A 25,726-nucleotide genomic window follows, 5' to 3' on the forward strand; every position below is an offset into this window, starting at 1 on the left:
CTCACTCCGACTGGCCGTTGGACTGCGGGTGGAATCCGGAGGACAGGCTGGCTGACGACCCAATGAGCGTGCAGAACGCCTTCCAGAACCGGGATGAGAACTGCGGACCCTGGTTAGAGACCATGTCCACCGGGAGTCCGTGGATCCAGAAGATGTACTGCACCATAAGCTGGCCCTTCTCTTTGGCCAATGGTAGTTTGGGGAAAGGATTGAAGCTGGTGGCTTTGGTGTTGCCCTCAGATGGGGGGAGACCCGTGATGAAATCCAGGGATATATGGGACCAGGGATGGTGAGGGACAGGCAGTGTTTGGAGAAGACCCACCGGAGCTTTCCGATGAGTCTTATTCTGTGCACAGATCGTGCAGGCGGTAACAAATGCGGCCACAGCCAGCACCATAGTGGCCCACCAAAAGCGTTGTTGCACGAAGGCCAGGGTCCAACGGGAGCTCGGGTGTCAGGCAAGCCTAGAGGAATGGGCCCACTCCAGGACTGTGGAGCGAACAGCGTTAGGCACAAACACCCGATTATCTCACTTGCCTGGAGTTGAGGCGCTTGGTGGTGCGGAGATACTCTAGGTTTTTGTGTTCGGTCCACACAATGAATGGATGTTCCGCCCCTTCTAGCTAGTGCCTCCATTCCTCCAATGCACACATCGTAGTTCCTCTCCATGGCATTGAAGCACAGGGATGCAGTTAACTACACTAGGATAGGGGGCAGCATTGGGAATTTTGGATGAAAAGCGTGCCCAAATTAAAATGCCTGCTACTCAGTCCCAGAAGATAGGATATGCATATAATTAATAGATTTGGATGGCAAACACTCTAAAGTTACCGAAACTGTTAAAATAATGTGAAATATTATTGATTATTTATGACAAAAACAACCACAGGATTGATTTTAAACATCGTTTGGCATGTTTGTACTAACTTTTATTGTATTTAAAAAAAAATTGTCTGTAATTAGTGCATGCACCTTCTGCATTCGGATTACTGGACAAAACGCGCAAACAAAAAGGAGGTTTTTGCTCATAAAGAGGGACATTATCAAACAAAACAAACATGTATTGTCTAACATGGAGACCTGAGAGTGCCACCAGATTAATATCATCAAAGATAAGTGATTAATTTTAATGCTATTTCTGACTTTTGTGACACCTCTCCTTGTTTGGAAAATGGCTGTATGGGTTTCTGTGGTTAGGAGCTAACCTAACATAATCGCATAGTGTGCTTTCGCCGTAAAGCATTTTTGAAATCTGACTCAGCGGTTGCATTAAGTTTATCAATATTTCCATGCTTAACACTTGTATCGTTTATCAATGTTTATGATGAGTATTTCTGTTATTTGATGTGGCACTCTGCACTTTCACCGGATGTTTGTTTGAGACAATGCATTTCTGACCATAATGCGCCAATGTAAACTGAGATTTTTGGATATAAATATGAACTTTATCGAACAAAAACATACATGTATTGTGTAACATGAAACCATATGAGTGCCATCTGATGAAGATCATCAAAGGTTAGTGACTAACTTTATCTCTTTTTCTGCTATTTGTGACTCCCATCTTTGGCTGGAAAAATGGCTGTGTTTTTCTGTGACGAGGTACAAGAAGTTTACAAGTTTGTCTTTAAAATGGTATGAGACACTTGTATTTTTGAGGAATTTTAATTATGGGATTTCTGTTGTTTTGAATTTGGCGCCCTGCAATTTCACTGGCTGTTGTCGAGGTGGGACGCTAGTGTGGGACGCTACCAGAGAGGTTTAAGGTCCAGGGCAGTACGTTGGGACAGGACAGCCCCCAATCCGAAATCTGAAGCATCTGCCTCCACAGCGAACTGACGGGAAGGCTCAGGATGAACCAGGATAGGAGCAGTTCTGAAGTTGTGTTTAAGGTCCCGGAACGCCGGTCAGTGGCAGAGGACCACGTGAATGGAAACTTGGTAGAGGTGAGTGCAGACAGGGGGAGGCCAGGATGCTGTAACCCAGGATGAAGCGGCAATAAAAGTTGGCAAACCCCAGGAATTCCACCACTGCTCTCACCTTCTCGGGATCCATCTGGACACTCCCAGCAGAGATGATGTAGCCCAGAAAGGGAATGGTGGAGCAATGGAACTCACACTTTTCCACCTTAACCTCTTGCGATGAGCAAACCGGTATCCGGAAGCGTAATCATAGCCTCAAATGCATTAGCATAACGCAGCGGACATAAGTACCCCTAGAAACTTTTCCTATTCATGAAATTCGCAAATGAATTGAAATAAATATATTCAAACACAAGCTTAGCCTTTTGTTAATAACACTGTCATCTCATATTTTCAAAATATGCGTTACAGGCATTTGTGTAATTTTATCATGGCATAATGCTATGCTAGCTCTGCTGGCAGCAGGCAACATTTTTACGAAAATAAGAAAAGCAACCAAATTAAATAATATACCTTTGAAGAACTTCGGATGCTTTCTCTCAGGAGACTCCAAGTTAGATAGCAAATGTTTCCAAAAATATTGTTTTTGTAGGCAAAATAGCTCCCGTTTCTTCATCATGCTTGGCTGAGAAATAGACCGGAAAATGCTGCAACTATAACGCCAAACCTTTTTCAAAATATGCTACATAATATCGACAAAAACACGGCAAACGTTGTTTAGGATCCATCCTCAAGGTGTTTTTAACATATATATTCGTTAATATATCCGTCGAGGCAATTGATTTCTCATAAGAAGCGATTGGAAAAATGGCTACCTCAGGATGATACGCAAGATTTTCTGCGGGAGACACCATGTGACCACATGCCATATATGGTCCCTTACAGCCATTCTTCAAGGGAAATGCCTGAAAATACATCACAATGCTGTAGACACCTTGGGGAAAACGTGGAAAACGTAAGCTCATTCGTAGCTCATTCACAGCCATATAAGGAGTCATTGGCATGAGGCGGTTTAAAAAAATGCGGCACTTCCTGGTTGGATTTTTATCTGGGTTTTGCCTGTAACATCAGTTCTGTGGCACTCACAGACAATATCTTTGCAGTTTTGGAAACGTCAGAGTGTCTTCTTTCCAAAGCTGTCAATTATATGCATAGTCGAGCATCTTCTCGTGACAAAATATCTTGTTTAAGACGGGAGTGTTTTTCATCCGAAAATTAAAATAGCGCCCCCTTTTTACAGCTCGGCAGGGGCATGCACCAACACTCAGACACCATTTACAAATGAGGCATTTGTGTTTTCGTGAGTCAGCAGGGATGACATGGGATGTTCTCTTGATTCATCCATGAATTGGACCATTTTTCTGTCCTGCTAAGCATTCAAAATGTAAAGAGTACTTTTACGTGTCAGGGAAAATGTATTGAGTAAAAAGTTATCAATTTTAAATTCAGGCTGTAACACAATAAAATGTGGAAAAAGTGTTGTGAATACTGTATGCCCTTGAACCGATTATATTTATAATCGCACACAGAAGAAGTTATGAGGATAATTTAGTTGCTAATGGCAGCCTGCAATACCCCTGGTTGGTCTTCAACTAGAGTTACGTAATGAGAGGGGTCAGCACTGAGCTAATCTGCAATGTCACTTCCTGAAGTAGCTCAAACTGCGAATGTTATGTCTCAAGGGTTTGGAAGTATAACCTGGTATTTCATGGCCCTTTAGCAAGTCCCTCATGCACACTTTTTGTGCTTCTACCGTGCTTCATTGGCTTCAATGTGCTATTGAGTCTTCACAAAGGAATGAATGGTGTCACGTGATCAATGGATTTGTCCATTCATATATACAGTCATTGTGACATAGCCATGGCAGCCATGGTAAAATAATGGCCTGCCAAGCATTTTTATACATGACCTTAAGCATGATGGGAGGTTAATTGCTTAATTAACTCAGAAACCAAACCTGTGTGGAATCACCTGCTTTCAGTAGACTTTGTTTACATTATTTTGACAGTTACCTGTATGTTGTAATGACAAATACTATATATAAAAAATGCCCCTTTAGTGAAAATCACTCTCAAGGGTTTGGAAGTATAACCTGGTATTTCATTGCCCTTTAGCAAGTCCCTCATACTCACTTTTATTGCTTCTACCGGGCTTCTATCCAAGATTGTGCTCCGTTACCCTGTAAACAATGACTACAGATGTTAGTAAAACAAAATTAACAAGGCATAGCCGTTTTGTCTAAAAATAATTTATTTTAGTTTTGCTTTGCTTTCTGCATTGGTTAAAGTGGAACACTTCAAAGATCCTGTTCCACACAGTGCACAAATTATCCCAGTCAGAACCAACAGCTCCCTCGGATTACAGCCATATAAAACTGACCCAGTTGCAACTCTGAGGCCAATGAAGTCCTGCTACTCCCACTCCCTCTCTCTCCATCTCTCATTCCCCTTCCATCATTCCAATCAGTGATGTTCTCCCCTCCCTCTCGCCACTCATCCATCTCTCCCCCTTTTCCACCCACTGCTTTCTCTCTCTCTCTCTCTCTCTCTCTCTCTCTCTCTCTCTCTCTCCTAACTCTAGTCTTTCTTTTCTCTTACATTCTTTCTTTTTTTCTCATCATCTCTCTATTTCCAATCTCCCACATCCTCTTGGATTCTTTGTGGTCCCAGTCTCAGTGTAACCTTTCTATGACTCACCATCCCACATGGAAACAGTTTCACTTCGGATGTGCAGGGGCTTTTTTATGATTAACAAAAATGTTGAAGGAGTGTGACGTCTACCATGTTCACATCCCACCATTCACCATTCACTTTCTGAAGTTCTCAAAAAATCAGTGAACCCTTACTCACCTAATTTTGTTATAGCATCGTTGGTCCGACAGACGATTACGTGAAACCCAGAATGCATTGTATGTCAACAAACATGGCTCCACACATAGCTGGAATTAGCTTAGCTCATCATAATCAGTACAACCTTCAAAAAAGTATTTTACACACTTAGTACGTACCCATTACAATCTCTGCAAGAATCAGAATGCATGATTAATCACCGGTAATTGAAAAACGTGAATAAAACAGTGAACATATCAATAATTGCCACACAAGACATTTTCTGATAGTGATTTATTGATACAAATGTTGCGTGCAGGCAGTCAATCACGTAACCTCTAACTCCCACTCTGAGCCATTCAGTGGTGTTGTTAGTATGTAGCTAGTGAGCTAAGCTGTAACATTAGCGATGTTTTTCAAAAGGAGACAACTCACAAATGCGGAAATTCTGCAGATTAAAAAAATTCTGACAATGAGTCTGAAAGTCAGGAATCAGATTCTGACAGTGACAGTGAGGAGCTGCCCCCCAGACCGTGAGAACCCTGAATCTGAGGACCCCTTGTCCACAGACAGTCCCAGTTCCCTTTGAAGATGCTGGTGGTGATGGAGGCAGACCGACAGTGGATGAAGTACAGAAGTTCTGTGGTAGCTGGAAGGCTGCCAGCCATTTCACCCCTCCTGGCCCTGCGGTTTGCTTTGATGAATCTCAGTCTGGAGTGCAATGCCCCTTGCCATTTCCATCTGAGGCAGAGTGCTTCAAGATGTTTCTGACAGAGGAGCTGGTGGGAGACACAGTAGAGGAGACCAATCGCTACGCCTTGGAGCTACAGGAGTAGAGAGAGCCAGGAGTGAGGGGGACAACCACAATTACTGAATTGTATACCTTCCTGGTGACAGTCCTTCTCATGGGGATAGTAAAGAAGAACTCCCTAAGAGAATACTGGAGCACAGATCCTGTGTTTGCAACTCCCTTCTTTGCCACCCTCTTTTCCCAAGTCTGCTTCCTCGTTCTGCTGCGATGACTGCATTTCATCAACAATGCTACTGCCATCCTAAATGACCCGTTAAACCAAATAAGAAATGTAAAGAGCTAAGAGTACAGTGGCAGGACAAACGAGACATCCAAATCAAATCAAATCAAATTTTATTTGTCACATACACATGGTTAGCAGATGTTAATGCGAGTGTAGTGAAATGCATCCATGTCCTCTCCATTGTCCATACAGCAACCATGTCGGCCATAGGGAAGGTGGACCACTTGACGGGAGAAAGAAACATCAAACATGAGTAACGTTACCTCGCGTGTCCACGGTTATAAGGAATATACACAAATATATTATGCTCCATACACACAAATATATTATGCTCCATACACACAGTAAGCTACGGTAGTAACAGTTTAACACAACATACAGAAACTATTATAACATATTAAGGCACTTACTTTGATAGAAATGCAGTCTGGATTTGAACATGGGTGTCTGTAGTGACACCTCTAGCATTGAGACGGTGTGCCTTAGACAGCTGCGCCACTTGGGAATCATAAGGCCACGGTAGCTTCAAAATATAACGCATGCTAATACTTCTCTGACACAATTAGCATTGTTTTCCAGAGCTAATAGAAGAATGTAGCTAGCTACCTAAGCATTGAGTATAACACCATAAAGGTTATGAAATGAGTAACGTTACCTCGCGTGTCTGCGGTAAAAGGAATATACAGAAAAATATTATGCTACAGTAGAAACAACATAACACGACAGAAACTATTATAACGTAAAACGGAACTTACTTTGTTAGAAACGCACACATTTCCTAAGTTATCATTGGTAACGAAAACAACTATGACTGCGATGAAGGCAACAGACGGAAATGTGGAACACGTGTGTGCAGGACAGGAGATGAGCAAAAGCCTGCAGACTTGAAATGCACAAGCAATTGGGAAGTGTTTGGTGAATTTTGTCCGGGTCAGAAATGTTTAAAAAGCGTTATTGTTCCGCAAAAGTAAAAATTACTACTTTTATGTGAATGAATGAGGTGGAACACACCTCAATTCAAACTTGTCTTAGAAAATAAAAAACTTGTTAGAAAATAATTTAAAATTGACAAGTAGAAAACGGCTTATAAATAAAAACAGGCTGCGTGCCTTGGTTTGAGGGCAGTGCGGATTAAATGTACTGTTGCGTAACAATCACATTCTGGAATGGAGAGAACGTTCTAACATCATGTGCATAAAAAAAACACGCTGGACCATTAGAGATATTTGGAACTTGCGCATGAAAGGGTTAACTAATTATGTTTACTTCTGAAGGTAATTGGTTGCACCAGATCTTATTTAGGGGCTTCATAGCAAAGGGGTGAATACATATGCATGCACCACTTTTCCATTTTGAATTTGTTTTGAATTTTTTGAAACAAGTATTTTTTTTCATTTCACTTCACCAATTTGGACTATTTTGTGTATGTCCATTTCATGAAATCCAAATAAAAATCCATTTAAATTACAGGTTGTAACGCAACAAAATAGGAAAAACGCCAAGGTCATGAATACTTTTGCAAGGCACTGTCGGTATCATTTAGCTAATACCATTTTAAAGTTTATTAGGAAGTGTAATTAACCTTAGCCTACAATGTCCGTAGCACCACGAAAATCCATTTAACATAATAAAACATTCTCCTACAAAATCCGTCTGTTTAACCCCCTAACGTTGATGAATGGAAGTATATTTGGAGATAGTGTAGTGCCTAAAATGAAGGGGAAAATAGTTTACTAATGTTTCTTATATCGCAGGATAGACACATCAAAATAAACTTATTTGAGATTTTTTGGGGGACTTTTTTTTTCATGTGGTGAATCTGTTATTCAATGTGTTTGTCATGCCCTGACCTTAGAGATCCTTTTATTTCTCTATTTGGTTAGGTCAGGGTGTGACTAGAGTGGGCATTCTAGTTTTTTGTTGCTAGGTTGGCCTAATATGGTTCTCAATCAGAGGCAGCTCTCTATCGTTGTCTCTGATTGGGGATCATATTTAGGCATCCTTTTTCCACCTGTTTTGTGTGGGATCTTGTTTTTTTATTGTAGCCATGTTGCACTACAAAGCTGCACGTTCGTTTTTGTACTCTTTATTGTTTCGTTGCTGGTTCACATTAATTAACATGATGAACGCCTTCCACAATGCACCAATCCTTCCAACAACGATCGTTACAGTGTTTGTATTGGCCAATAGCAGTAATGCAAAATTCAATGTTTCATCCAATATTTGATACCTTAAGGGGTCTTAAAATTCTCAATCAAATAGCTAAATAATACTTAGTATGACCATCTTTAAAACAATTCCATATGTTATATTACTTCTATCTTTAGTTGGGATAATGCAATATATAAAAATGAATACGCTTCCCAAGTTTTTATAGTTGTTTCAAAGTCTTCCCTTGTCTCTACCAAAATTATTATTAACATTTCTGGATCAACTGATTTCAGCATTCATCTGGAATAGCAAACATCCAAGAATAAATAAAAAAAAACACTTAAAATAAGATGCCCTGAAGGTGTTTTAGCTTTAAGTAATTTAATATTCACATTTTGGCTTCATGCCCCTGAGACTTTTCTCTGTCTCTGCCTTTGTTAGATCAATTACACACATTACTGCATCCAAATTTACAGTTTTAATTTATTCTCTTAATATGGCTGCGATCCACGTACAGGGATCAACATTAGTGGAAATTTCAGAGTAACAACTAAAAATACAACGTCGTAACATTAAACATTCTTGAAAATGGAAGTGTCTTACATTCTTCAAAAGATTATGATCTCGATAATCAAACTATGTTTTCCGATTTAAAATAGCTATTACAGAGAACAAATAACATGCTTTTGTTTGAAAAGAGCAATCAACACCAAAAACATTTTCGGCCATGACAGTTTTTACACATTCACTTCTGAAGGTAAAATTCTGACTTACATTCTGATATCTTGCTCTTATTTCTCCTTCTGAGGGTCCCAGTGATCAAATGAAGTGCCGTTTTCTTTGATAAAATCCATTTTTTATACCCTAAATCAAAACATTTTGTAACACGTTTGTGCCGTGAATTCCATCTCTTTCAATTTTTTACGGAGCATTCGACATAATTACACACGGTAAACCATCGTTTATCTAGTCATGGTTGGTTTCAGTGCATTCCTCTGGATGTTTGCAACACAGCCAAACGTCATTGTTTTTTTTTTCGGGGAGTTTTGACCAAAGTGAACTGATTTGAAGACAACGAGACATGACTACCTTGCGCACCAATAATTTTAGCGTTGATTGACTGTATTTCTGCCCAATGACCACTGATCTTGAAATCTAGCTGGGTAGATAGCCAATGAGCTGAGGTAAACGCCAGTATGTAATGGTTTTGGGTTGGACCACCATTCCTTGTTTGTAAATGCACGCGTAAGGAACTTCATTCTTGCCTTGACTATCAGAGGAGTTGCTGTGACGCTTGTTACGCGCAGCAGTATTTCGGAAAGTTGTATTTTCAACGATTTCATTGAAGACATCATGGCGAATAAATCAGGAAAAGAGAAGTCAAAGTCTTAAGTGAAAGTGAAAAAGTGAGAGTGAGACAGATTTTTTGTTTGAGGAATCTTTGAGTGTTATGATTCAAACAGGAACTGAGGAGCTGTTTCTGCAAGGACAGGACATACTACTGGACAGGTAAGTGCTAATGCCGTTTTATGAAATATAAATATACACTGCACTGCTCAAAAAAAATAAAGGGAACACTTAAACAACGCAATGTAACTCCAAGTCAATCACACTTCTGTAAAATCAAACTGTCCACTTAGGAAGCAACACTGATTGACAATAAATGTCACATGCTGTTGTGCAAATGGAATAGACAACAGGTGGAAATTATAGGCAATTAGCAAGACACCCCCAATAAAGGAGTGGTTCTGCAGGTGGTGACCACAGACCACTTCTCAGTTCCTATGCTTCCTGGCTGATGTTTTGGTCACTTTTGAATGCTGGCGGTGCTCTCACTCTAGTGGTAGCATGAGGGGGAGTCTACAACCCACACAAGTGGCTCAGGTAGGTCATCCAGGATGGAACATCAATGCGAGCTGTGGCAAGAAGGTTTGCTGTGTCTGTCAGCGTAGTGTCAGGAGCATGGAGGCGATACCAGGAGACGTGGAGGAGGCCGTAGGAGGGAAACAACCCAGCAGCAGGACCGCTACCCCCGCCTTTGTTCAAGGAGGAGCAGGAGGAGCACTGCCAGAGCCCTGCATAATGACCTCCAGCAGGCCACAAATGTGCATGTGTCTGCTCAAATGGTCAGAAACAGACTCCATAAGGGTGTTATGAGGGCCCGACGTCCACAGGTGGGGGATGTGCTTACAGCCCAACACCGTGGAGGACGTTTGGCATTTGCCAGAGAACACCAAGATTGGCAAATTCGCCACTGGCGCCCTGTGCTCTTCACAGATGAAAGCAGATTCACACTGAGCACATGCGACAGATGTGACAGAGTCTGGAGACGCCATGGAGAACGTTCTGCTGCCTGCAACATCCTCCAGCTTGACCTGTTTGGCGGTGGGTCAGTCATGGTGTGGGGTGGCAATTCTTTGGGGTCCGCACAGCCCTCCATGTGCTCGCCATAGCCTGACTGCCATTAGGTACCGAGATGAGATCCTCAGACCCCTTGTGAGACCATATGCTAGTGCGGTTGGCCCTGGGTTCCTCCTAATGCAAGACAATGCTAGACCTCATGTGGCTGGAGTGTGTCAGCAGTTCCTGCAAGAGGAAGGCATTGATGCTATGGACTGGTCCGCCCGTTCCCCAGACCTGAATCCAATTGAGCACATCTGGGACATCATGTCTCGCTCCATCCACCAACGCCACATTGCACCACAGACTGTCCAGGAGTTGGCGGATGCTTTAGTCCAGGTCTGGGAGGTCTGGGAGGAGATCCCTCAGGAGACCATCCACCACCTCATCAGGAGCATGCCCAGGCATTCTAGGGAGGTCATACAGGCACGTGGAGGCCACACACACTACTGAGCCTCATTTTGACTTGTTTTAAGGACATTACATCAAAGTTGGATCAGCCTGTAGTGTGGTTTTCCACTTTAATTTTGAGTGTGACTCCAAATCCAGACCTCCATGGGTTAATAAATTTAATTTCCATTGATAATTTTTGTGTGATTGTGTTGTCAGCACATTCAACTATGTAAAGAAAAAAGTATTTAATAAGAATATTTCATTCATTCAGATCTAGGATGTGTTATTTTAGTGTTCCCTTTATTTGTTGAAGTGTATATATATATATTTACATTTACATTTAAGTCATTTGGCAGACGCTCTTATCCAGAGCGACTTACAAATTGGTGAATTCACCTTATGACATCCAGTGGAACAGCCACTTTACAATAGTGCATCTAAATCATTTAAGGGGGGGGGGGGTTGAGAAGGATTACCTTATCCTATCCTAGGTATTCCTTAAAGAGGTGGGGTTTCAGGTGTCTCCGGAAGGTGGTGATTGACTCCGCTGTCCTGGCGTTGTGAGGGAGTTTGTTCCACCATTGGGGGGCCAGAGCAGCGAACAGTTTTGACTGGGCTGAGCGGGAACTGTACTTCCTCAGTGGTAGGGAGGCGAGCAGGCCAGAGGTGGATGAACGCAGTGCCCTTGTTTGGGTGTAGGGCCTGATCAGAGCCTGGAGGTACTGCGGTGCCGTTCCCCTCACAGCTCCATAGGCAAGCACCATGGTCTTGTAGCGGATGCGAGCTTCAACTGGAAGCCAGTGGAGAGAGCGGAGGAGCGGGGTGACGTGAGAGAACTTGGGAAGGTTGAACACCAGACGGGCTGCAGCGTTCTGGATGAGTTGTAGGGGTTTAATGGCACAGGCAGGGAGCCCAGCCAACAGCGAGTTGCAGTAATCCAGACGGGAGATGACAAGTGCCTGGATTAGGACCTGCGCCGCTTCCTGTGTGAGGCAGGGTCGTACTCTGCGGATGTTGTAGAGCATGAACCTACAGGAACGGGCCACCGCCTTGATGTTAGTTGAGAACGACAGGGTGTTGTCCAGGATCACGCCAAGGTTCTTAGCGCTCTGGGAGGAGGACACAATGGAGTTGTCAACCGTGATGGCGAGATCATGGAACGGGCTGTCCTTCCCCGGGAGGAAGAGCAGCTCCGTCTTGCCGAGGTTCAGCTTGAGGTGGTGATCCGTCATCCACACTGATATGTCTGCCAGACATGCAGAGATGCGATTCGCCACCTGGTCATCAGAAGGGGGAAAGGAGAAGATTAATTGTGTGTCGTCTGCATAGCAATGATAGGAGAGACCATGTGAGGTTATGACAGAGCCAAGTGACTTGGTGTATAGCGAGAATAGGAGAGGGCCTAGAACAGAGCCCTGGGGGACACCAGTGGTGAGAGCGCGTGGTGAGGAGACAGATTCTCGCCACGCCACCTGGTAGGAGCGACCTGTCAGGTAGGACGCAATCCAAGCGTGGGCCGCGCCGGAGATGCCCAACTCGGAGAGGGTGGAGAGGAGGATCTGATGGTTCACAGTATCGAAGGCAGCCGATAGGTCTAGAAGGATGAGAGCAGAGGAGAGAGAGTTAACTTTAGCAGTGCGGAGCGCCTCCGTGATACAGAGAAGAGCAGTCTCAGTTGAATGACTAGTCTTGAAACCTGACTGATTTGGATCAAGACGGTCATTCTGAGAGAGATAGCGGGAGAGCTGGCCAAGGACGGCACGTTCAAGAGTTTTGGAGAGAAAAGAAAGAAGGGATACTGGTCTGTAGTTGTTGACATCGGAGGGATCGAGTGTAGGTTTTTCAGAAGGGGTGCAACTCTCGCTCTCTTGAAGACGGAAGGGACGTAGCCAGTGGTCAGGGATGAGTTGATGAGCGAGGTGAGGTAAGGGAGAAGGTCTCCGGAAATGGTCTGGAGAAGAGAGGAGGGGATAGGGTCAAGCGGGCAGGTTGTTGGGCGGCCGGCCGTCACAAGAAGCGAGATTTCATCTGGAGAGAGAGGGAGAAAGAGGTCAGAGCACAGGGTAGGGCAGTGTGAGCAGAACCAGCGGTGTCGTTTGACTTAGCAAACGAGGATCGGATGTCGTCGACCTTCTTTTCAAAATGGTTGACGAAGTCATCTGCAGAGAGGGAGGAGGGGGGAGGGGGAGGAGGATTCAGGAGGGAGGAGAAGGTGGCAAAGAGCTTCCTAGGGTTAGAGGCAGATGCTTGGAATTTAGAGTGGTAGAAAGTGGCTTTAGCAGCAGAGACAGAGGAGGAAAATGTAGAGAGGAGGGAGTGAAAGGATGCCAGGTCCGCAGGGAGGCGAGTTTTCCTCCATTTCCGCTCGGCTGCCCGGAGCCCTGTTCTGTGAGCTCGCAGTGAGTCGTCGAGCCACGGAGCGGGAGGGGAGGACCGAGCCGGCCTGGAGGATAGGGGACATAGAGAGTCAAAGGATGCAGAAAGGGAAGAGAGGAGGGTTGAGGAGGCAGAATCAGGAGATAGGTTGGAGAAGGTTTGAGCAGAGGGAAGAGATGATAGGATGGAAGAGGAGAGAGTAGCGGGGGAGAGAGAGCGAAGGTTGGGACGGCGCGATACCATCCGAGTAGGGGCAGTGTGGGAAGTGTTGGATGAGAGCGAGAGGGAAAAGGATACAAGGTAGTGGTCGGAGACTTGGAGGGGAGTTGCAATGAGGTTAGTGGAAGAACAGCATCTAGTAAAGATGAGGTCGAGCGTATTGCCTGCCTTGTGAGTAGGGGGGGAAGGTGAGAGGGTGAGGTCAAAAGAGGAGAGGAGTGGAAAGAAGGAGGCAGAGAGGAATGAGTCAAAGGTAGACGTGGGGAGGTTAAAGTCGCCCAGGACTGTGAGAGGTGAGCTGTCCTCAGGTAAGGGAATTCACCCCCGTAGTGGACAAAAATGAATGGCAAATTATTGGCATAGGACAAACCATGTACACATTGGCCAATACCACCCAAAGCGGCGTTGATTCATGCAAAGTTTACTTCTATTGCCATATGGCTATTGCCAGTTGTAACACTTCAAAAATCCAACAGGTGGCGATTGCGCTCCACCATGGTTTTTCATATTGATATTGGACTCCAAGTCAACATCCAAAAGCCAAATTTTGAAAAAATGAATTTTTTGAAAAAAACGTATCACCCCTTAAAAAAGTGCTTTCTGGACCGTTTTTCGAAATTCTTTCGCTTTTTTTGACAATTACACATGTATAAGAACTGTATGAAAATACTTTTGTCCAATTTTATTATCATAATTTTTTAAATTTTTTTACTTGCGCATTATTGCATATGTTTTGTCCATCTGCAATATGATTTCATAGGAAGTCAGAAGTCAAAAGTCAAAAATTATTAAATTTCATAAAAAACTTCACACACCCCTAAAAAAGTGCTTTCTGGACCGTTTTTCGATTTTTTTTCGCATTTTGTGTCAGTTACACACGTATAAGAACTGTATCAACATACTTTAGTCATATTTTATTATCATAATTTTTTTTTTTTTTTTACTTGCGCATATTGCATGTGTTTTCTCCATCTGCAATATGATTTCATAGGAAGTCAGAAGTCAAAAGTCAAAAATTATTAAATTTCATAAAAAACTTCACACACCCCTAAAAAAGTGCTTTCTGGACCGTTTTTCGAAATTATTTTGAATTTTGTGTCAGTTACACACGTATAAGAACTGTATCAACATACTTTAGTCATATTTTATTATCATAATTTTTTTTTTTTTTTACTTGCGCATTATTGCATGTGTTTTGTCCATCTGCAATATGATTTCATAGGAAGTCAGAAGTCAAAAGTCAAAAATTATTAAATTTCATAAAAAACTTCACACACCCCTAAAAAAGTGCTTTCTGGACCGTTTTTCGAAAAAATTTCGAATTTTGTGTCAGTTACACAAGTATAAGAACTGTATCAACATACTTTAGTCATATTTTATTATCATAATGTTTTTTTTTTTTTTGCTTGTGCATAAGGCATATGTTTTGTGGGGGCCAAATGTCATAAGAAATTTGACATGCTCAAAAATCCTTCAGAAATGCAAAATTGACTGGCCTGATGAACTCGGGATGGCCGGGCAGTGATTGTTGTTCCTTTCAATCACTCGTGGTGTTGATTTCATCATGTCCATTTGTTTATGTTTTCTCACTTTTGCAAAGTCACTGTGCATTTGCCATATGGTTAACTGGGCATTCACCATCACCAATTTGTCATGCTATAAAAATCATGCAGGAATGCCAAATTGACTGGCCCGATGAACTCGGGATGGCTTGGCAGTGATTCTGGTACCTCTCCATCGCTCGTTAGGGTTGATTCCAGAATGTCCATTTGGTGATTTTTCTCACTCTTTCAAAGTCACTGTGCATTTGCCATATGGTTAACTGGGCATTCACCATCACCAATTTGTCATGCCATAAAAATCATGCAGGAATGCCAAATTGACTGGCCCGATGAACTCGGGATGGCTGGGCAGTGATTCTGGAACCTCTCCATCGCTCGTTTGGCTTGATTTCAGAATGTCGCTTTTGGTGATGGTACCTCACTGTTAAAACATATTGCAAATGTTTTCTCACTTTTGCAAAGTCACTGAAAATTTGTGCAGGAATGCCAAATTGACTGGCCCGATGAACTCGGGATGGCTTGGCAGTGATTCTGGTACCTCTCCATCACTCGTTAGGGTTGATTCCAGAATGTCCATTTGGTGATTTTTCTCACTCTTTCAAAGTCACTGTGCATTTGCCATATGGTTAACTGGGCAGTCACCATCACCAATTTGTCATGCCATAAAAATCATGCAGGAATGCCAAATTGACTGGCCCGATGAACTCGGGATGGCTGGGCAGTGATACTGGTACCTCTCCATCGTTCGTTAGGGTTGATTTCAGAATGTCGCTTTTGGTGATGGTACCTCACCGCTTAAACATATTGCTAATGGACAAGAGTCACCTGCAAGTCACCGTCCATCAGTCAATTTGATATCATTCAAAGCTAACTATTGGAGGCACTGTCAGTCTCTACGCACCCCAATGATACGTCCCTCCATCCATGTTGTGTATCTGTGTGATTTAGTTTTCCTTTGAATTTTTATGGGAAAAATGACTGATTTACAGTTCATGGGGGCTGTCTAATCATATATATGAAGTTTTGGAAAGATCTGATATTTTTAACCCCTCCAAACAGCCCATGAGACACCAATTATGGCACTTCCGGTTGGCACAGGAAGCTGTAACTCAACATACATCCTCATTGGGGTATTCCATTAGAGAATCCTGAGTTTTAAGTCTTTAACATGAAAACTGACTGATTTACACAGGGTTCAATGCACTATGTCCATCAAATTGCAGGCAGTGTATGGGTATACACTTTTAGGGCGATTTGAACCACTTCCGGTTGGTCCAGGAAGCTTAGAATCGACACAGGTAGACCTTATAGTGGTCTGATGGACTGGTACCGAAGACAGGTTCATACAACATTCATAACCCATATAGACTCCAGGTTGTATTTAGTGGAGCAGCCAATGTATTCCTATGGGGAGAGAAGTCAATGAACACTGTTTTTATGTAAACACCTTCTTTTAACCTTGAAGGGTTAATGTCACACGGTCAAGGATAGGCTTGGACAGATCAGGAGGACCTTAGGAACATTCCTGTGGTTGAATTGTCTTTCTAAACCTAACGGTTCCGCCGCTGTCACCCAAAATCAAATGACGTACTGGTGCAGGCTTCATATTGGGCCTATTTTTCTCATGGTCGCTGCGCTCAGACCGAGCGAGCTACGGTCAAGCGGGCGCCTCGTTGGACTCGGCACAGTCTGGACTCTATGGTGATGCCATTGTTTGTGTTGATTTCAGAATGTCCATTTGGTCATGTTTTCTCACTTTTGCAAAGTCACTGTGCATTTGCCATATGGTTAACTGGGCAGTCACCATCACCAATTTGTCATGCCATAAAAATCATGCAGGAATGCCAAATTGACTGGCCCGATGACATAGGGATGTCTGGGCAGTGATACTGGTACCTCTCCATCGCTCGTTTGGGTTGATTTCAGAATGTCGCTTTTGGTGATGGTACCTCACCGCTTAAACATATTGCAAATGTTCCTTACTTTTGCAAAGTCACTGAAAATTCGTGCAGGAATGCCAAATTGACTGGCCCGATGACCTCGGGATGGCTTGGCAGTGATTCTGGTACCTCTCCATCGCTCGTTTGGGTTGATTTCAGAATGTCGCTTTTGGTGATGGTACCTCACTGTTAAAACATATTGCAAATGTTCCTTACTTTTGCAAAGTCACTGAAAATTTGTGCAGGAATGCCAAATTGACTGGCCCGATGAACTCGGGATGGCTTGGCAGTGATTCTGGTACCTCTCCATCACTCGTTAGGGTTGATTCCAGAATGTCCATTTGGTGATTTTTCTCACTCTTTCAAAGTCACTGTGCATTTGCCATATGGTTAACTGGGCAGTCACCATTACCAATTTGTCATGCTATAAAAATCATGCAGGAATGCCAAATTGACTGGCCCGATGACCTCGGGATGGCTGGGCAGTGATACTGGTACCTCTCCATCACTCGTTAGGGTTGATTCCAGAATGTCCATTTGGTGATTTTTCTCACTCTTTCAAAGTCACTGTGCATTTGCCATATGGTTAACTGGGCAGTCACCATTACCAATTTGTCATGCTATAAAAATCATGCAGGAATGCCAAATTGACTGGCCCGATGACCTCGGGATGGCTGGGCAGTGATACTGGTACCTCTCCATCGTTCGTTAGGGTTGATTTCAGAATGTCGCTTTTGGTGATGGTACCTCACCGCTTAAACATATTGCTAATGGACAAGAGTCACCTGCAAGTCACCGTCCATCAGTCAATTTGATATCATTCAAAGCTAACTATTGGAGGCACTGTCAGTCTCTACGCACCCCAATGATACGTCCCTCCATCCATGTTGTGTATCTGTGTGATTTAGTTTTCCTTTGAATTTTTATGGGAAAAATGACTGATTTACAGTTCATGGGGGTTGCCTAATCATATATATGACGTTTTGGAAAGATCTGATTTTTTTAACCCCTCCAAACAGCCCATGAGACACCAATTATGGCACTTCCGGTTGGCACAGGAAGCTATAACTCAACACACATCCTCATTGGGGTATTCTATTACAGAATCCTGAGTTTTAAGTCTTTACGTTAAGAATTGACTGATTTACACAGGGTTCAATGCACTATGTCCATCAAATTGCAGGCAGTGTATGGATATACACTTTTAGGGTGATTTGAACCACTTCCGGTTGGCTCAGGAAGCCTAGAATCGACACAGGTAGACCTTATAGTGGTCTGATGGACTGGTACCGAAGACAGGTTCATACAACATTCATAACCCATATAGACTCCAGGTTGTATTTAGTGGAGCAGCCAATGTATTCCTATGGGGAGAGAAGTCAATGAACACTGTTTTTATGTAAACACCTTCTTTTGACTGTGAAGGGTTAATGTCACACGGTCAAGGATAGGCTTGGACAGATCAGGAGGACCTTAGGAACAGTCCTGTGGTTGAATTGTCTTTCTAAACCTAACGGTTCCGCCGCTGTCACCCAAAATCAAATGACGTACTGGTGCAGGCTTCATATTGGGCCTATTTTTCTCATGGTCGCTGCGCTCAGACCGAGCGAGCTACGGTCAAGCGGGGCACCTCGTTGGACTCGGCACAGTCTGGACACTATGGTCATGCCATTGTTTGTGTTGATTTCAGAATGTCCATTTGGTCATGTTTTCTCACTTTTGCAAAGTCACTGTGCATTTGCCATATGGTTAACTGGGCAGTCACCATCACCAATTTGTCATGCCATAAAAATCATGCAGGAATGCCAAATTGACTGGCCCGATGACATAGGGATGGCTGGGCAGTGATTTTGGTACCTCTCCATCGCTCGTTTGGGTTGATTTCAGAATGTCGCTTTTGGTGATGGTACCTCACTGTTAAAACATATTGCAAATGTTCCTTACTTTTGCAAAGTCACTGAAAATTTGTGCAGGAATGCCAAATTGACTGGCCCGATGAACTCGGGATGGCTTGGCAGTGATTCTGGTACCTCTCCATCACTCGTTAGGGTTGATTCCAGAATGTCCATTTGGTGATTTTTCTCACTCTTTCAAAGTCACTGTGCATTTGCCATATGGTTAACTGGGCAGTCACCATTACCAATTTGTCATGCTATAAAAATCATGCAGGAATGCCCAATTGACTGGCCCGATGACCTCGGGATGGCTGGGCAGTGATACTGGTACCTCTCCATCGCTCGTTTGAGTTGATTTCAGAATGTCGCTTTTGGTGATGGTACCTCACCGCTTAAACATATTGCTAATGGACAAGAGTCACCTGCAAGTCACCGTCCATCAGTCAATTTGATATCATTCTGACACCAAACTGATACAAACTGACACCAAACCCACTTTTCCCAACTCATTTAGGAGCCAAGTATAACATACTTCAGAGCTGGCCCAAAATTCACAACGCCTTCGGTACAAAACATTAAAAAACCATAAAACACATAGTTACTTTCTAGCTGCGGGGCCAGTTCGGACATTATGTGTAGTCCTATGTGAGGCGACCCCGAATCCCGAGTTTCGGCTCGATAGGTCATTTGATGTCCGAGTAAAAGCCTAATTGGTGCTGAAAATCCACTTTTTTCCATGCCTTGCTACGGGGTCCTTGAATGAGCTATCGGACCGAGATGTTGGGTTCTGTCTCTATGGGCCGAGACGGTCACAATGCACCTAGTCTTGTGTCTCTGGGACATTTCTAAATGTCGCCATTTTCGTAATGGTCAAAATGAATTGAAGTCATTGCAAATGTTCAACGCTGTTTCTCGGTCCGAGAACCTCCTAGAGCGCCGTAACTCACCGCGCACTATCTACCTGAGGTCTAGAACAGGATTCTAAAGTTTCGGAACTCTAGGTCTGACGGTTCTTTTTTAGCTCAAACAAAGCTAACTATTGGAGGCACTGTCAGTCTCTACACACCCCAATACGTCCCTCCATCCAAGTTGTGTATCTGTGTGATTTAATTTTCCTTTGAATTTTTATGGGAAAAATGACTGATTTACAGTTCATGGGGGTTGTCTAATCACACATATGAAGTTTTGGACAGATCTGATTTTTTTAACCCTTCCAAACAGCCCCTGAGACACCAATTATGGCACTTCCGGTTGGCACAGGAAGCTATAAATACACACATGTCTTGACTGACATAGAAACCTAGGGAATCCTGAGTTTTAAGTCTTTAAGTTGAGAATTGACTGATCTACACAGGGTTGAATAATGCAGAGGCCTTTTCACCTTTCGAGTTGATGTACATCCAAATACCTTTTGGGTCAATTTAACCACTTCCGGTTGCTCCAGGAAGCTTAGAATCGACACAGGTAGACCTCATAGTGGTCTGATGGAATGTCATAGAAGACAGGTTCATACAGCATTCATAACCCATAAAGACCCCAGGTTGTATTTAGGGGAGCAGGCAATGTATTCCTATGGGGAGAGAAGTCAATGCACACTGTTTTTTTGTAAACACCTTCTTTTAACTGTGAAAGGTTAATGCCACACAGTCAAGGTTAGGCTTGCACAGATCGGGAGGACCTTAGGAACAGTCCTGTGTTTGAATTGTCCTTCTAAACCTAACGGTTCCGCCGCTGTCACCCAAAATCAAATAACATTGTGGTGCAGGCTTCATTGTGGGCCTATTTTTCTCATGGTCGCTGCGCTCAGACCGAGCGAGCTACGGTCAAGCGGGGCACCTCGTTGGACTCGGCACGGCCTTGGGATTATGTTTATGCCATTGCCTGCTCTCTGTGTCTTTAAACACCACGCTTTGTCACTCCATCCTTGCTGTGTGTGTGTGTGAGAGCTTTTCTTTGACATCTGTTGGGAAAAATGACTGATTTACAGTTCATGGGGGTTGTCTAATCACACATATGAAGTTTTGGACAGATCTGATTTTTTTAACCCTTCCAAACAGCCCCTGAGACACCAATTATGGCACTTCCGGTTGGCACAGGAAGCTATAAATACACACATGTCTTGACTGACATAGAAACCTAGGGAATCCTGAGTTTTAAGTCTTTAAGTTGAGAATTGACTGATCTACACAGGGTTGAATAATGCAGAGGCCTCGTCACCTTTCGAGTTGATGTACATCCAAATACCTTTTGGGTCAATTTAACCACTTCCGGTTGCTCCAGGAAGCTTAGAATCGACACAGGTAGACCTCATAGTGGTCTGATGGAATGTCATAGAAGACAGGTTCATACAGCATTCATAACCCATATAGACTCCAGGTTGTATTTAGGGGAGCAGGCAATGTATTCCTATGGGGAGAGAAGTCAATGCACACTGTTTTTTTGTAAACACCTTCTTTTAACTGTGAAAGGTTAATGCCACACAGTCAAGGTTAGGCTTGCACAGATCGGGAGGACCTTAGGAACAGTCCTGTGTTTGAATTGTCCTTCTAAACCTAACGGTTCCGCCGCTGTCACCCAAAATCCAATGACATTGTGGTGCAGGCATCATTGTGGGCCTATTTTTCTCATGGTCGCTGCGCTCAGACCGAGCGAGCTACGGTCAAGCGGGGCACCTCGTTGGACTCGGCACGGCCTTGGGATTATGTTTATGCCATTGCCTGCTCTCTGTGTCTTTAAACACCACGCTTTGTCACTCCATCCTTGCTGTGTGTGTGTGTGAGAGCTTTTCTTTGACATCTGTTGGGAAAAATGACTGATTTACAGTTCATGGGGGTTGTCTAATCACACAGATGAAGTTTTGGACAGATCTGATTTTTTTAACCCTTCCAAACAGCCCCTGAGACACCAATTATGGCACTTCCGGTTGGCACAGGAAGCTATAAATACACACATGTCTTGACTGACATAGAAACCTAGGGAATCCTGAGTTTTAAGTCTTTAAGTTGAGAATTGACTGATCTACACAGGGTTGAATAATGCAGAGGCCTTTTCACCTTTCGATGTGATGTACATCCAAATACCTTTTGGGTCAATTTAACCACTTCCGGTTGCTCCAGGAAGCTTAGAATCGACACAGGTAGACCTCATAGTGGTCTGATGGAATGTCATAGAAGACAGGTTCATACAGCATTCATAACCCATAAAGACCCCAGGTTGTATTTAGGGGAGCAGGCAATGTATTCCTATGGGGAGAGAAGTCAATGCACACTGTTTTTATGTAAACACCTTCTTTTAACTGTGAAAGGTTAATGCCACACAGTCAAGGTTAGGCTTGCACAGATCGGGAGGACCTTAGGAACAGTCCTGTGTTTGAATTGTCCTTCTAAACCTAACGGTTCCGCCGCTGTCACCCAAAATCAAATGACATTGTGGTGCAGGCTTCATTGTGGGCCTATTTTTCTCATGGTCGCTGCGCTCAGACCGAGTGAGCTACGGTCAAGCGGGGCACCTCGTTGGACTCGGCCCTGCCTTGGGATTATGTTTATGCCATTGCCTGCTCTCTGTGTCTTTAAACACCACGCTTTGTCACTCCATCCTTGCTGTGTGTGTGTGTGAGAGCTTTTCTTTGACATCTGTTGGGAAAAATGACTGATTTACAGTTCATGGGGGTTGTCTAATCACACATATGAAGTTTTGGACAGATCTGATTTTTTTAACCCTTCCAAACAGCCCCTGAGACACCAATTATGGCACTTCCGGTTGGCACAGGAAGCTATAAATAAACTCATATCCTCATTGGGGTATGCCTTTACAGAATCCTGAGTTTTAAGTCTTTACATTAAGAACTGAGTTATTTACGGAGGGTTTAGTGAGTGTGTGTTATTTCAGAAAATCATAGAAAATCACAGAAATGTCGCAGAGCTCCGCAGCACATTTTAAAAATATTCGTATGAACACCCTGCAACTGGATCTGTAACCGTTGAAAAAAAAAAAAAAACACCTATATCTGAACATCACGATCTGGTCACCGTACGATTTCTCGTAAATGACGATAGATAAATGGCCGATTTTTTTTTTATTGACACCGGAGGCTCCTTGACTTTGACGTGAAGTGAAAAAATCTTTTCTCTATTTTCATTTTGGACCTTTAATCCCAGAAATATGGCCATAACTCAAAAACCGTTGAGGCCTAGACGCCATCTTGTTCGGGGCCATCTTCCCATAATGCCAAACCTACGCTCACCAAGTTTCGGCTTCGAAATATTTTCAGTTTTCGAGATATGGCACGTCGTGATTCGGGATGTTTTGTCCAATAGCAATATGATTGCTTATGGCCTCTTGTGGGATATTCCGGCATAGCGCAAAAATGGGCCAAAATTTGTTTATTTTATTAAACGAAAACCGAATGTCCGACAAAGTTCATTTGATGACTTCCCGGTAGGTCTGGCCCTGCCGCTCGGCCCGACGCCGTCCCCGAATTTTTAAAATGTTTTCGGACGTCTAGTAAGGGACCGTACAGTTCCAATAGGGACTTTCTCACTAACCATACGGTGATTGTCAAAATGTTCCCTTAAGGTATGAAAGGAGCTTATCAAGGCATCAAGCTCATTGATGACCTCTCCAAGGGAACCTGGAGGGCGATAAATGATAAGGATGTTAAGCTTGAAAGGGCTGGTAACTGTGACAGCATGGAATTCAAAGGAGGCGATAGACAGATGGGTAAGGGGAGAAAGAGAGAATGACCACTTGGGAGAGATGAGGATCCCGGTGCCACCACCCCGCTGACCAGAAGCTCTCGGGGTGTGCGAGAACACGTGGGCGGACGAAGAGAGAGCAGTAGGAGTAGCAGTGTTATCTGTGGTGATCCATGTTTCCATCAGTGCCAAGAAGTCGAGGGACTGGAGGGAGGCATAGGCTGAGATGAACTCTGCCTTGTTGGCCGCAGATCGGCAGTTCCAGAGGCTACCGGAGACCTGGAACTCCACGTGGGTCGTGCGCGCTGGGACCACCAGATTAGGGTGGCCGCGGCCACGCGGTGTGGAGCGTTTGTATGGTCTGTGCAGAGAGGAGAGAACAGGGAAAGATAGACACATAGTTGACAGGCTACAGAAGAGGCTACGCTAATGCAAAGGAGATTGGAATGACAAGTGGACTACACGTCTCGAATGTTCAGAAAGTTAAGCTTACGTAGCAAGAATCTTATTGACTAAAATGATTGAAATGATACAGTACTGCTGGAGTAGGCTAGCTGGCAGTGGCTGCGTTGTTGACTTTGTAGGCTAGCTGGCAGTGGCTGCGTTGTTGACACTACACTAATCAAGTTGTTCCGTTGAGTGTAATAGTTTCTACAGTGCTGCTATTCGGGGGCTAGCTGGCTAGCTAGCAGTGTTGATTACGTTACGTTACGTTAAAAGAACGACAATAGCTGGCTAGCTAACCTAGAAAATCGCTCTAGACTACACAATTGTCTATGATACAAAGACGGCTATGTAGCTAGCTAGCTACGATCAAACAAATCAAACCGTTGTACTGTAATGAAGTGAAATGAAAATGTGATACTACCTGTGGAGCGAAGCGGAATGTTGACCGGGTTGTTGAAGTTCTATTCGGTAGACGTTGGCTAGCTGTTGGCTAGCTAGCTAGCAGTATCTCCTATGTTAAGGACGACAAATAGCTGGCTAGCTAACCTCGGTAAATTAAGATAATCACTCTAAGTCTACACACTCTAAACTACACAATTATCTTGGATACGAAGACAGCAAAGACAACTATGTAGCTAGGTAACACTACACTAATCAAGTCGTTCAGTTGAGTGTAATAGTTTCTACAGTGCTGGTATTCGGTGGACGTTAGCTAGCTGCTGGGCAGATAGCAGTGTAGACTACGTTAGGACGACGAAATACGATAATTACGCAATTATCTTTGATACAAAGATGGCTATGTAGCTAGCTAAGGAGAGATTGCTAAGATTAGACAAATCAAACCGTTGTACTATAATGAAATGTAATGAATCTAATGAAAAGTTATACTACCTGCGGACCGAAGTGTAGATGCGACCGCTCGCTCCAACCCAGAACCAGTATATATATATATATATATATATATATATATATATATATATATATATATATGTATATATGTATATATGTATATATATGTATATATATATGTGTGTCTCAAATACATATATCTTAAATTAGAAAATATAAAATTCACTTGAGAGGATCAACAGTCAGGTTCTGCTCCTTTTGGCAACCTTTTCTTTCACTCGCATCTACTACTTTTTCTTCTTTCTTCTTTCTTTTTATTATTATACACTTTTACTGTAACGGCGTTCTTTTGTTGTTGAAGGAGAGTCGGACCGAAATGCAGCGTGTAAGTTACTCATGTTTATTAGGTGAAGACAAAACAAACGAACTAACACGAATAACTAATAAATACAAAAAAAACAACAAACAGAACGAAACCTAATACAGCCTGACTGGTGCAAACTACACAGAGACAGGAACAATCACCCACGAAATGCAAAGCGAAATCAGGCTACCTAAATACGGTTCCCAATCAGCGACAACGAGAAGCACCTGACTCTGATTGAGAACCGCCTCAGGCAGCCAACCTAATTAACACACACACACACCCCTAATCAACTACAATCCCAAACACTACAAACCCCAATACGGAAATACAATACATAATAACCCCATGTCACACCCTGGTCTGACTAACTAATAAACTAAAACACAAAATACTAAGACCAAGGTGTGACAGAACCCCCCTAAGGTGCGGACTCCCGAACGCACCTCAAAACCATAGGGAGGGTCCGGGTGGGCGTCTGTCCATGGTGGCGGTTCCGGCTCCGGACGTGGACCCCACTTCATAATTGTCATTGTTCCTCCCCTTCGCGTCCATGGATAATCCACCCTAACCGCCGACCATGGCCGAATAGTCCTCACCCAGAACCCTACATAATGGAGGGGCAGCTCGGGACTGAGGCAGCTCGGGACTG

At 43.5% G+C, this 25,726-nt stretch overlaps 1 long non-coding RNA gene across 1 annotated transcript; it reads right to left on the reverse strand.

The window, feature by feature from the left end:
- Positions 1-5,886: 5,886 nt before the first annotated feature.
- Positions 5,887-6,658, reverse strand: LOC135546910 (uncharacterized). The gene is made up of 3 exons (XR_010456631.1): positions 6,540-6,658; positions 6,195-6,307; positions 5,887-6,007 (listed from the first exon to the last, which is right to left on the reverse strand). It is a non-coding gene; the product is annotated as an uncharacterized LOC135546910 (long non-coding RNA).
- Between the last annotated feature and the right edge of the window lie 19,068 nt (positions 6,659-25,726).

The sequence above is a fragment of the Oncorhynchus masou genome, chromosome 10, assembly GCF_036934945.1.
Source record: "Oncorhynchus masou masou isolate Uvic2021 chromosome 10, UVic_Omas_1.1, whole genome shotgun sequence".
In the NCBI taxonomy this organism is placed as follows: Eukaryota; Metazoa; Chordata; class Actinopteri; order Salmoniformes; family Salmonidae; genus Oncorhynchus; species Oncorhynchus masou.